Raw genomic sequence first — 12294 nt, forward strand, 5'->3', positions numbered from 1 at the left:
CGTTATATGCCTTGTTTTCACATTTGGAGATATATGTAGTATCTATACGCCCGTCGTTGTTGTTCATTTGCTACGTTGGGTCCAACTCTTTGTTGACCCCATGACTGCAGCACACCAATCTTCTCTGTCCTTCCTTATCTCCTGGAGTTTGCTCAAACTTATGTCCATTGAGTCAGTGATGTCATCCAACCATCTCATCTGTTGCCCCCCTCTCCTCCTGCCTTCAGTCTTTCCCAGCATCAGAGTCTTTTCCAGTGAGTTGACTCTTCACATCAGGTGGCCAAAGTATTGGAGTTTCAGTTTCAGCACTAGTCCTTCCAATGAATATTCAGGGTTGATTTCCTTTAGGATTGACTGGTTTGATCTCCTTGCAGTCCAAGGGACTCTCAGGAGTCTTTTCCAGCACCACAGTTAGAAAGCACCAATTCTTCAGCAGTCAGCCTTCTTTATGGTCCAGCTTTCACATCCATACATGACTACTGGAAAAACCGTAGGTTTGACTATACAGACCTTTGTTATTAAAGTGATGTCTCTGCTTTTTAATAAACTATCTACATTTGTCATAGCTATTAAAAGGAGCAAGTGTTTTTTAATTTGTGGCTGCAGTCACCATCGCTAGTGATTTTGGAGCCCAAGAAAATGAAATGTAACTGTGTTTAGTTTGTTCTTTTTCTAGTTCCTTGAAGTGTAAAGTGAGGTGGTTTATTTGAGATCTTCCCTGTGTCTTAATATAGGCTTTTATCTCTGTAATCTTCCCTTTTAGAACTGCTTTTGTAGCATTTCATAGGTTTGATATGTTGTGCTTTTGTGTGTGCTCAGTCATGTCTGACTCTTTGTGACCATGTGGACTGTAGCCCGCCAGGCTCCTCTGTACATGGGATTCTCCAGACAAGAATACTGGGGCAGGTTGCCATTTCCTCCTCCTGGGGATATTCCTGATCCAGGGATTGAACTTGTATCTCCCGCAACTCCTGCATTGGCTGGCAGATTCTTTACTAGTGAGCCACCTGGAAAGCCCCTGTTATGCTTTGGTTTTCCCTTTTTTTCATATTACTTGATTTTCCTTTTGATTTCTTCTTTGATCCATTGATTGTTTGGGAGCATGTTGTTTAATCTCCACATATTTGTGGATTTTTAGCTTTTCTCTGTTATTGACTTCCAGCTTTACACAGTTGTCAAAAAAGATACTTAGTACGATTTTAGTCATCTTAAATTTTTAAGTTTTGTTTTATGTTCTATTATGTGACCTACTCTGGAGAATGTTGAATTTGTGCTTGAGAATAATGTGTATTCTGCTGTACTGGGTGGAAGGCTTTACATTTGTTAGATCTATTTGCTCTAACCTGTGATCAAGTCCATTTACTTGTTGATTTTTCTGTCTAGATGTATCCATTATTTAAAGTGAGGTATTGAAGTCCCCCTAGTATTGTGTGTTTCTCTCTTTAGATCTGATAGTATTTGCTTACATATATTTAAGATTTCTGATGTTGAGTGCATATATATTTATAATTGTTGTATCATCTTGATGAATTGACCCTATTATCATCGTATAATGACCGCCTTTGTCTCTTGTAACCATTTTTGACCTAAAACTTATTTTGTCTGATATTAGTATAGCTACTCCTTTTTTCTTTTGGCTTTCCATTTGCATAGAATACCTTTTGTCATACCTTAACTTTGAATCTATGTGTATTTGTAGAGTTGAGATGAATCTTTTATAAGCAGCATATTGTTGGCTTTTGCCTCTTAATCTTTCCAGCCTCTGTATATCTTTTGATTGGAGAATTCAATCCCCTGACATTTAGAGTAATTGATACTTGCTAATATGGCACCCCACTCCAGTACTTTGCCTGGAAAATCCCATGAACAGAGGAGCCTGGTAGGCTGCAGTCCATGGGGTCGTTAAGAGTTGGACACAACTGAGCGACTTCCCTTTCACTTTTCACTTTCATGCATTGGAGAAGGCAATGGTAACCCACTCCAGTGTTCTTGCCTGGAGAATCCCAGGGATGAGGGAGCCTGGTGGCTGCCATCTGTGGGATCACACAGAGTCGGACACGACTGAAGTGACTTAGCAGCAGCAGCAATACTATCTTATTGTTTTCTAGCTATTTTTTAGTTTCATTTTTTTTCCTCCTCTCTAGCTGACTTCTTTTTAAGTTGATGTTTTCCTGTAGTAGTAGTATGCTTTCACTTCCTTTTCTATGTCTTTTGTGTGTATTTCATAGATTTTTGCTTTGTGGTTACCATGAGGTTTCCATAAAACATGTAATAGGCTTAACAGTTTATGTTATGCTTAAAACAGTTAAACTTATATCATGTGTAATTACTCCCCCTTTTGTGTTTCTGATGTCACCATTTACATGTTTTGATTGTGTATCTATTAGCAAATTGTTACAGACATAGTTATTTTTAATGCTTTTGTCCTTTAACTTTTATTCTAGAGTTAAGTAGTTAGCATATCAACAAATTACAGTATTAGGGTATTCTGAATCTGACTATTTCCTTACCTTTACCAGTGTGTTGTATATTTTCATGTTACTAATAAGCATCCTTTTGTTTCAGCCTAAGGGACTCTTCTAGCATTTCTTGTAAGGCAGTTTTAGTAGTAGTAGTGTAGTGTTAATCGTTCAGTCATATCCGACTCTTTGTGACCCCATGGAGTGTAGCCTGCTAGGCTCCTCTATCCATGGAATTCTCCAGGCAAGAATACTGGAGGAGGTTGCCATTTCCTTCTCCAAGGGATCTTCCCAACCCAGGGATCAAACCTGGGTTTCCTGCATTGCTGGCAGATTCTTTATCATCTGGACCACCAGGGAAGCCCAAAGCAAATTTAGTGGTGATGAATTCCCTCTACTTTTGTTTATTAGGGGAAGCTGTAATTTTGCCTTTAATTCTGAAGGACAGTTTTTCTGGGCTAAGTATTCTTGGTTGGTAGTTTATTTCTTTCAGCACTTTGGATATATTATCTCATTCTTTCTTGGGCTATAAGGTATGTGCTGAGGCATCTGCTGATAGCTTTATGGGAATTTTCTTGTATGAGAGAGATTTTTTTTTTCTTGCTGCTGCTTCTTTTTTTAATCACACTGTGTGGTATGCAGTATCTTAGTTCCCCAGCAGGACTGAGCCTTTACCCCCTGTAGTGGATGCATGAAGGCTTAGCCACCAGACTGCTAGGAAGTCCTCTCTTGATTCTTTTGAAATTCTCTCTTTATCTTTAGTTTTAGATGATTTTATTACTATGTGTCTTAGAGAAAAATATTTTGGATTGAGATTTTGAGTTGACCAATTTGCTTCATGAACTTCTGCCCTCATTTGAGGATTTCTCAGCCATTACTTGTTAAGGTTTCTACTCCTTTCTCCCCATCATACATTATTTCTTTTGATAGTGTTTATAACATCTATAGGCTTTGTACATTCTTTTTCATTCTTTTTTCTCTTCTGTTGTAAAATTTCAATTTGTCCTTTAGACCATGAATTTGCTCTTCTGCTTGTTCAAGTCTGCTCTTGAAGCTTTCTAGTCAATACTATATTTTAGTCTTTGTATTCTCCAGCTTCAGATTTTCTGTTTGGTTCTTTTTTTAATATTTTCTTGAGTTTCTTATTTTGTTCTTTTATTATTTTCCTGATAGCATTAAACTTTTCATCTGTGTTTTGTACCTCTCTGAGTATTCACAGAATAATTATTTTGAATTCTTTGTCAGGCATTTCCTGGATATTCATTTATTTGGAGCCAGATACTGGAAGTTTACTGTATTTCTTTGGTGGAAACATATTTTTCTTGACTCTCTGTGATCCCTGTAGTATTGTATCAGTATCTGCACATTGGAAAAAGCAGTCACTTCCTCTAGGCTTTATGGACTGATTTTTTTGCAGGAAGCCTTCTACCTGCTGATAGGGACCCATACTGGTAATGTTGCCCTGGTCTAGTGATGCAGAGCACCATGTGTAAAGGTGCATTTGACACTAGGTCCAATGATATATGATGTCTCTTTGGCACAAGGACATTGGGGTCCATGGTATTGACAACTGTGTGGCTTTTGACAAGCTTTGCAGAAATTCTGCTTCACTTCAAGATCTTTTGGGCTAAGTGGCACCTCCAAGACTGGTAGCAGGGCAGGAAGTGGTAGTTGGAGCCAGCGAAATGCACAAGCTTGGCTGCAGGGGCCAACTGCATGTCCCTATATAGTGGCAGAGGTTACTTGCAGATAAACTCTTAGTGAAAGGGACTAGAGCAGATAGCAAGGGCTAAGGCTCACTGGCATTTTTCATGCTGTTTTTATGCTAGTACCATACTTTTTGATTACTATAACCTTAAGTGAAAGTGAAGTCGCTCAGTCATGTCCGACTTTTTGCGACCCCATGGACTGTAGCCTACCAGGCTCCTCCCTCCATGGGATTCTCCAGGCAAGAGTACTGGAGTGGGTTGCCATTTCCTTCTCCAGGGGATCTTCCGGACACAGGGATCGAACCCGGGTCTCCCGCATTCCAGGCAGATGTTTTAACCTCTGAGCCACCAGGGAAGCCCACTATAGCCTTAAAGTACACCTAAAAATTATGAAATGTGATGCTTCCACCTTTGTTCTTCTTTCTCAGCATTTATTTGGACATTCAGGGACTTCTGCATTTCCATGTAAGTTTTAGGAGGCTTTTGTTTGCTTTTACTTAATGCAAACTTCTAAAAAATACCATTGGAATCTTGATAGGAATTGCATTGAATCTATAGATGGCATTTTAACAGTATTCTTCAAATCCATGAACATTGGCTACCTTTTCATTTATCTGTGTTTTCTTCCATTTCTTTCATCAAAGTATTATAGTTTCAGAGTAGAGCTCTTTCACCTCCTTGGTTAAATTTATTCCTATATATTTAATTATTTTGGTGCTACTGTAAATGAGATTGACATCTTTTTTTCCTTTTTCAGAAAATGTGTTGTTAGTGTATAGAAATGCTATTGCTTTTGTATGCTAATTTTATGTCCTGCATCTTTACTGAATTCATTGATTAGATCTAATGGTTTTTAGTTTCATCTTTAAGATTTTTTGCTTCCCTGGTGGTTCAGATGGTAAAGTGTCTGCCTGCAATGCAGGAGACCCAGGTTCAATTCCTGGGTCAGGAGGATCCCCTGGAGAAAGAAATGGCAACCCATTCCAGTACTCTTGCTTGGAAAATTCCATGGACTGAGGAGCCTGGTAGGCTACAATCCATGGGGTTGCAAAGTCAGACACGACTGAGGGACTTCACTTTTAAGATTTTTCATATGTATGATCATGTCATCTGCAAGCAAAGACAGTTTTACTTTTTCCTTTCTAATTCTAATGGAAATGGAAACCCTCTCCTGTATTCTTGCCTGTAGAATTCCATGGACAGAAGAGCCTGGTGGGCTACAGTCCATGGGGTTGCAAGACTTGGACACAACTTAGCGTAAACCACCTAAACCACCAGTCCAATTCTGATACCTTTTATTTCTTTTTCTCCCACCTGATTTTTCTAACTAGGACTTCCAGTACTATATTGAATGGAGTGGTGAGATTGGGCATGTTCTCTTCTTCCTGCTTTTAGAAGAAAAGCTTCTAACTTCTCACCACTGAGTATAATGTTAGCTGTGGGATTATGATATATGGCCTTTATTATGTTGAAATATGTTTCTTCTGACTAAATTGTTAAGAGAGTTTTTTTTTTTTTTTTAATGACTGGATGTGGAGATGATAACTCTTTTCTTTCAATTAATGTAATATATCACATTGATTGATTTATACACATTGAACCTTCCATGCATCGTAGGGATGAATCCCACTTGACTATGGTGGTGAATGACCCTTTTAAGTTGCTGCTGAATTCAGTTTGTTAGTACTTTATTGAGAATTTTTACATCTATACTATATTCAGGATATTGGTTTATAGTTTTCTAGCAATGTCCCTTTCTGGCTTTTGGTATCAGGTTAATCCTGGCCTTGTAAAATGAGTTTGAAAGTGTTCCTCTTCTTTATTTTTGCTTGTTTGTAGCTTTAATATGACATCTATTGGCTTTATTTTTTTGATCTTGTCTCAGTTTAGTTTTTCATCCAGTTTTATGGAGATATAATTTGACACACAACAGTATAAGTTTAAGGTGTATAGCATAATGATTTGTCTTACATTCATCATGAAATGATTACACAGTAAGTTTAATAAACATCCATCATCTCATATAGATACAAAATTAAAGAAATAGAAATTATTTTTCTTTATGATGAGAACCCTTAGGATTTACTCTCTTAACAACTTTCACATAATATACAGCAATGTTAATTGTATTTATTGTGTCATGCATTACATCCCTAGTACTTATTTATGTTTTTTTAAATTTATTTATTTTAATTAGAGGCTAATTACTTTACAATATTATATTGGTTTTGCCATACATCAACATGAATCCACCACGGGTGTACACGTGTTCCCAATCCTGAACCCCCCTCTCACCTCCCTCCCCATACCATCCCTCTGGGTCATCCCAGTGCACCAGCCCCAAGCATCCTGTATCCTGCATCAAACCTGGACTGGCGATTTGTTTCTTATATAATATTATACATGGAAGTTTTTACCTTTTGACCATCTTCATCCAGTCGACACGTGCCCCCCCCCACCCCGTAATCACAAATCTGATCTCTTTTTCCATGAATATGTTTGTTTTTGAAGTGTTATTGACCTATGACACTGTGTTAGTTCCTGTTACACAACATAGTGATTTGATATTTCTATATATATCAAAATGGTCACCACAAAAAAGTGTGGTTGTGATTTGTCACGATGTAAAGATATTACATAATTACTGACTTTTCTCCACAGTACACATTTAATACTTGTGACTCATTTATTTTGCAGCTGGGAGTTTGTACCCCTTATCTCCTTCACCTCTTTCTTTTCTCCCCTCACTCTACCCTAGCCCTCAGCAACCATCTATTTGTTCTCTCTAGCTATAACACTGTTTCTGTTGTTATATTTATTCATTTTGTTGTTTAGACTTCACATATAAGTGAAATCATGCAATATTTCTCTCTTACTTCACTTAACATAATGATGGACCTCCATAGGTTCATCCATGTTTTCACAAGTGGCAAGTGATTTATTTGGGACCTTTCTTGCGTCTTAATATAGACATTGATTGTTATGAATTTCCCTCATACCATTGCTTTTGCTGCATCCCATAAGTGCTGATATGTTTAGTTTTCACTTTCATTTGTCCCAAGAAACTTTTGAATTTCACCTTTAGTTTCTTCTTTTATCCCTTGATTGTTCAGGAGAGTGTTGTGTAATTTCTGTGTGTTTATTAATTTTCCCATTTTCCTCTTGTTATTGATGTCTAGTTGAATACCATTGTGATCAAAGAAGATACTTGGTATGAATTCAGTCTTCTTGAATTTACTAAGGCTTATTCTGCAGCCTAACGTATGGTCTTTCCTAGGAAATTTCCATGTGTACTTTAGAAGAATGTGTTTCCTCTTGTTGGATAGAATGTTCTGTATGTGTCTATTAGGTCCATTTGTTCATAGTGTTGTTCAAGTCTGCTGTTTCCTTACTGATTTTCAGAATTGTTGAGGGTGGGGTATTAAAGTCTCCAACTATTATTATAATACTTCTTTTTTTTAGCTCTGTTAGTTTTTTTTTTTAAAGATTTATTTTTATTCTTTTGACTGTGGTGGGTCTTCATTGCTGAATGTGGGCTTTCTCTGGTTGCTGCATAGCTCTATTGTTTTGCTTTATATATTTAGGTGCTCCAATTTTGGTTGCATAAATACTTTAAATTGTTATAAATTCTTAATGGAATGACCCCATTATTATGTAATGACCTTTTTTGTCTCCTTTTAAAACTAAAGTCTATTTTTTCAGATATAAGTGTAATTAGCCCTGCTTTTTTTTTTTAAGAAAAAAATGATATTTAGGTATATTATCTTCTGATTGGAGAGTTTAATCCATTTATTTTTAAAGTAATTATTGAAAAGTAAGGACTTCATTGACTTTCCTTAAATGACATTTAAAAAATTGTTTTCTGGTTGCTTAATTAATTGATTGTTAAGATGAATTGTTCTTGTTTTTTATCCTGCCCTCTTTTTTCATGTTTTGATGTCTTTTGTATTAGTATATTTTGACTTCTTTATCATGTTCCTTTGTATAATTGCTATAGGTTTTTCTCCTTGTGGTTACCATGAGGTTTACATAAAATATCTTAAAATTATAACGTCCTATTTTAAACTGATAACTTCAATATAATTTCTAAACTTTGCACTTTTTCTTCTTCTCCCCTTCACATTCTTGTTTATTGCTGTTAATTTACACATTATTCTGTTGTGTAACCAATAACTAATTATTGTAGTTATGGTTCTTTTTAATATATTTAGTTTTTTAACCTCTAAACTTAAGTTTTAAGTGAACTATGAACCATCATAACCAAATTACAGAACCTAAATTTGTACATTTGCCATTTGTTTTACACTACCTTTGAATGATGTTATTTAGTGTCCCTTACTTCCACTCGTAGAATTCCCTTTAGCGTATCTTGTAAGGTAGGTCTAGTGGTAACTCTCGCACTTTTGTTTGTCCAAGGAAGTCTTTATCCCTCCTTTATTTCTGAAGGACAGCTTCACTGGGTATAGTGTTCTTGGTTAACAGTTTTTTCTTTCAGTATTTGGAGTGTGTTGTCCTATTCTCTCTTGGCCTGAAATGTTTCTGTTGAGAAATCTGCCTTTAGTCTTATGTGGGTTCCCTGTATATGCTTTCTCTCTTTTCATTTGTTGTTTTAAAAATTATTTCTTTATCTTTCACTTTTGACAACTTTAATTATAATATGTCTTGGTGTGGCCCTATTCAAGTTCAACCTGTCTTTTAGCCTCATGGATCTGGACATCCATGTATCTCCCTAGGTTTGAGAAATTTTCAGTCGTTTTGCTTTAAATATACTTTCTTATCATTTTTCTCTTTCTCTTCTGGAATTCCCATAATGTGAATTTTTTTGTTTTCTTTTTTTTTTCATTGTGTACCATAAGTCTGTAGACTTTCTTCACTCCATTTCATTCTTTTTCTTTCTTTGACTGGATAATTTCCAGGATCCTATCTTCCAGGTCACTGATTCTCTTTCTTGCATGGTTGAGTCTGCTTTTGAAACTCTCTAATGAACTCTTCAATTCTATTATTGTAGTCTTCTACTCTGGGATTTCTGTGTGATTATTCACTTTGGTAGTTTTTGTTGCTTTGTCAAACTTTTTTATTTGTGCATTGTTTTCCTAATGTCTTTTAGGTATTTGCCTGTGTTTTTTAGTAGTTTACTGAATTTTAAGAGGATTATTCTGAATTCTTTGACAGTTTGTAGATCTCTCTTTACATCAGTTATTTTTGGTGTTGTTTCTTCTGATGGTGTCATATTTAGTTTTTCATGACCCTTGATTCCTTATGTTTGTGTCTGCACAGTTGAGTACTTGGATTTCTCTTACAGTCTTATCAGTTTGCTTTCGAAGAGACAGATTTTCCCCAGTCAACTCAGTTTAGGTTTCTGGACATGTCTGCTGATAGTGTCCTTGGGCAAGTGGAGCCTATTATTATGATCTCGTTTTCTGAGAGATAACTGTTTGAGTTCTGAGGTTGGGAATGGGGGGATGTGCCACTGGATAAGAACAGTTGGGTAAAAGTGCTGGCTTGATTCCCTACCCTAAAGCTAGCCTATGGGAGGGGCTCTGTAGTTGCCTGGATTCTCTGATCAGGCTTACTAGATGGTCAGGACTGGGTACTATACTCAGTGGTAGACAGGGCTATGAATTAGCTTCTCTGTAGGATGGGACCCAGGCCTGTGTGGCTTGTTGTTTGGGAACCTGAATTAGGTGAGAGGCTGCACTGAATTCTCTGGTCAGATGAGGCCACTGGTTTTGCTCTGCAGATGAAGAAATCTACAGGCTGTGCCTCTGTTCAAGTGCTACTGTAAGCAGGGCTATTGGATAGGCTATGAAGCTTCCCATCTGTTCAGATTCCCAGATCAGGCATGTTTAAGACTGTATTCAGCTGTGAGCGGGGCTACGAATGTTTCCCTATCCAGGCACAGTGGCAGAAGCAGCTCTGGTAAAGCTGGTAAAGCTCTTTATTGTCTTAACTCAAACTGACCTGCTCTGCCTGCCCTTCTATTGGCTTGAGCACCACTGGGCCACACAGCTTGCAGGTGTTTTTGCCAGTCTTTCTAATCACGTGGGGCCAGGAGGGTAAGAGGTCTTTAACGTGGGGTTTTATATAAATGTGAGTTGTGATTAATGCATCACATTCCATAGTATGCGTAAAATATTCTTATGTAGCAAATACACAGTCACATAGAATCTCATTTTCTGTAGGTATTTGAATGATGATATTTTGCATATCTCTTGCCACATCATGTCATGAACTACTAGTGTCCTTTTTACTACTGAAGATAGATTCATTAGTGCCATCAATAAGATTAGAGAATGAATTCCAGAAAATCCAGAATCAATTTCAAAAACTCATCCTTAAGATTCTATTTCTCTAGAATCACTTCTGGTATCAAAATCTATATCAGTCTGGGTTCAACTAGAGAAGCAGAAACAGAAGTATATGTATATTAAGAGATTTATTGGAAATAATTGGCTTACATGATTGAGGGGGCTGGCTAGACAAGTCTGAAATCCACAGGACAGGCAATCATGAGGGCAGGTTGGAACTCTCAGGCATGGGGTAAAATTGCTGTCCATAAGTGGAATTTATTTGGGGAAGCAAGGTATGTAGCATAGTACCTGGAAGGTGTTCAAAACTAACACTAGTAATTATTACATGAAAGAAGTTAGAGTAGAGGAGCAAAAACAGGCTTTTAGAGTCATGGAATTGATCTTTTTACCATTCTGCTTTCATTATATCTGGTATTGATATATTCCTTTTTAAGCAGAGAAAAGAACATCTCATGTATAAATATCCTGACCCCTGTCCTTATTGGGGTGGTCAAGGAAAGGTTGGGTTGTAACTAGGATTATCTTCTATTAGGTCTTTGGCACTGTACCTTGCTGACTTCTTTGACAAGTCAGTAATGTTTAGAATGGTGGAACTTCATAAAATGAGGGACTCAATTTTTTACTACAGATTTCAGGCACTGATATTAAAGCCCCAGGGATATAAGAGGTAGTTGAGGATTGACTTTTTTTCTTCCTTTCTCATCTCTCTAAGACAACAGTATGATGATTGGAACAGACTTGAATCCCAATGGGAAAGATCGATCATATCCTTAGATGGATGGTAATGTCCTTGATTATATTTTCACTTTCATTCAGCCTTCCATCCTAGTGATAATGCAGTTTGGGCATTTTCAGTTCAGTCGTGTCCAACTCTTTGTGACCCCATGAACCGCAGCATGCCAGACCTCCCTGTCCGTCACCAACTTATGTTTGGGCATTATCTCTATCAGTTGACTATACTCTTATGTAATCCACATGTTTCTGGTGATGGTGGTGGTTTAGTTGCTAAGTTGTGTCTGACTCTTGCAATCCCATGAGCTGTAGCCCACCAACTCCTCTGCCATGGGATTTCCCTGGCAAAAATATTGGAAGTGGGTCACCATTTCCTTCTCCAGGGGATCTTCCTGACCCAGAGATTGAAACTGCATCTCCTGCATTGCAGGTGGATTCTTTACTGCTGAGCCACCAGGGAAGCCCCTGCACTTTTCAAAGTCTTCTCTAAATCTTCTCCTGGGGACATAATCTCTTGGTTTGTCCCTAACTCAACTCCACATTTTTTGTAGTTGACAGTGAGTGTTCACCTGATAGACCCTTCACTTGGTTGTAATATGCCCTCCATATATAACTTGGTCTGTAAATTTTCTAGACATCACTACTGCAAGGAACTGACTAGACAACTGACTTGCCCAAGGTTGTTCTTATTGGTCATGTGAACGTGAACAAGTTACTTAGCCTTTCCGAACTTCTGAGGTGGACATAAAAATTGTACCTAATTCATAAAAAACATCTTCACAACCAAGATAATCACAAAGATGTGATCACTCACATTCACCTAGAGCTGGACATCCTGGAATATGAAGTCAGGTGGGCCTTAAAAAGCATCACTACGAACAAAGCTAGTGGAAGTGATGGAATTCCAGTTGAGCTATTTCAAATCCTAAAAGATGATGCTGTGAAAGTGCTGCACTCAATATGCCAGCACATTTGGAAAACTCAGCAATGGACACAGAACTGGAAAAGGTCAGTTTTCATTCCAATCCCAAAGAAAGGTAATGCCAAAGAAAGCTCAAACTACCGCACAATGGCACTCATCTC

Source organism: Bison bison, unplaced genomic scaffold, assembly GCF_000754665.1.
Source record: "Bison bison bison isolate TAMUID 2011002044 unplaced genomic scaffold, Bison_UMD1.0 scf7180017864192, whole genome shotgun sequence".
NCBI classification, from domain to species: Eukaryota; Metazoa; Chordata; class Mammalia; order Artiodactyla; family Bovidae; genus Bison; species Bison bison.